General features: G+C 38.1%; 1 non-coding gene across 1 annotated transcript; it reads right to left on the reverse strand.

The window, feature by feature from the left end:
- Positions 1-1,647: 1,647 nt before the first annotated feature.
- Positions 1,648-1,710, reverse strand: LOC129011040 (U7 small nuclear RNA). Its single transcript, XR_008493174.1, has one exon. It is a non-coding gene; the product is annotated as a U7 small nuclear RNA (small nuclear RNA).
- Between the last annotated feature and the right edge of the window lie 515 nt (positions 1,711-2,225).

Below are 2,225 nucleotides of genomic sequence, written 5' to 3' on the forward strand. Positions count from 1 at the left end.
TAAAAACAAAAAACATACTTATACAGTGCTTTACCATTTGAAAATTTCTTCCATTCACCTATATGAATCTATTATAAACTTCATAAGGTTGATAGATATTATTATCCACCCTTTATAGATGAGAAAATAATTGAGCTTCAGAAAAGTAAATAACTTGCTCACAGCTGTGTTACATTTAAGTCTTCGCATTCCAAATGCAACATTCTTTTCACCACAGCATACAACCTGGACACATTGCTCACAAGAAATAATTGAATTTTGGGGTTCTGTTTATTTTTGTGAGTTTAATAGGTTTTCAAAGATGCTATAACTTTTTTAATGTGTATTTTGTTATTTGCAAACGAAGCTGTATGATTTACCATATGTGAGCCTACTGAATTTTCTGTTATGTAAACTGTCTATTCACATCCTTTGAATAGACAGGAAGTAGAATCTTTCACCACATCCTCTTTAGCCTGCTTCTTTGCCCTTACAACAAACAAAATTCATTCCATCGTGCTCAGCTGACTGACAATAATCCTTCAATGAAATAAGCTTGTTGGAAAAGGCCTTTTTCATAAAGGTAAGACATGCAACAAAAGTTATGAGAACCAATTCAGCTAGAAACCTTTAGTGTACCCTGAATCCCACAGATAAATGACCCTCAGAGTTCAGCTCCTTGGAAAGTAGGATGTTTCTGTCTGTACATACGCAAAGTCCACCAACTTTAGTCCTGTTTCTGACCATTTCAGCACTGTTCTGGATACCGAAACAGGGTTCCCATGTGTCTTTCAGAAAGAGGGAATTTCCTAGAACAGCAGCTGGCCTCCACTACCCCAGACTGCCCACACTCCCAGGGTTTGTCTAGAGCCCATCTGGCCTTTGATTTGGGGGGGTCAGAGGGGGTTGGGCAGGGGTGTAATTCCCCAGGGCATTCATTCCATACAGTCTGTCTCAGCGAGGGACTTTTTATTGTTTGCTCCCAACCTGCAAGTCCTGCCAACTTCAGCATTAAAGCAGTTAGGCACAGTGATGTTTCCCAAAGGGAAAAGAAGGAAAAACTTTATCAAGAAAATTGCTCTCTTTTTAAACTCCTGACCTTATTAAACATTGGAGAGAACAAAAACTGCTGACAGTCTTAAATATGTTGAGTACAATAAGCCAAAATTAGTTCTCAGAGCTAAATCTTGGCTGTCTAACTTAAATGATTTAGTCACCATCTTTTGGAAAGGACAATATGAACAACAGAGTTTTCAGTAGCTCACTGAGACCCAAAAAGAAAGGTGGACTGGAGTGCAGTGGCGCGATCATGGCCCATTGCAGCCTCGACCTCCCAGGCTCAGGTCATCCTCCCACCTCAGTCTACCAGGTCACTGGGACTACAAGTGCACACCACCACACCTGGCTAATTTTTGTATTTTTTGTAGAGACAAGGTTTTGCCTTGTTGCCCAGGCTGGTCTCAAACTCCTGGGCTCAAGTAACCCACCCTCTTGAGCCTTCCAAAGTGCTGGGATTACAGGTGTGAGCCACTGCACCCAGCCCTAAATTGTTTCTTAATTGATACTGGTTTACTGCCTTTTACCATGAGCTGATATGCATAATCTTATCTGGCTCTCATAAGAAATTGTCTGGGAAAATATGATTCCTCGCTATTTTTTTTTCCCATGGGGAGTTTTCTAGTTAAAAAACAGAAAACCTGTTAGATAAATTTTAAAAGAGCTGTAACACTTCTCCATTCTTTTAAATGAAAACAACAGAGGTTCAGAAAAAAAGTTAAGATGGTTTTCCCATGGTCACAAACTAGTGGCAGATCAAAGACTGGAAACCAGTCATATTACTCTTATGTTGGTATTCTACTTCATCTTCTACCTACCAAAGGGAAAAATGTTACATATATGTGTGAATATGTATCTTGCATCTATAAAACCTCCATCATAGTAGTAGACTATTCTGTATGAATAGTTTTTTGTCACCTTAACACTTTATTAGCTTTTGCTGTTCTCATTTGGATCTCTTTTTTAAATGTTTTGTTTCTCCAGGCCTATTAACACCATTTCAGAATGCTAATATCACCCAATGAAAAACACTTATGTTATGTAAATAAACAGCTAATTTGATTATAAATCTAAGAGCATAATCGTGATTGATGAATATTATGGTTACATGAGGGTTTTACATGGTTAATGCGCACTAAGCAAAACATACCCATCATTGCTAATTGAACTTAGCATTAATTATAAAAAAT

This window comes from Pongo pygmaeus, chromosome 10 (genome assembly GCF_028885625.2).
Source record: "Pongo pygmaeus isolate AG05252 chromosome 10, NHGRI_mPonPyg2-v2.0_pri, whole genome shotgun sequence".
In the NCBI taxonomy this organism is placed as follows: domain Eukaryota; kingdom Metazoa; phylum Chordata; class Mammalia; order Primates; family Hominidae; genus Pongo; species Pongo pygmaeus.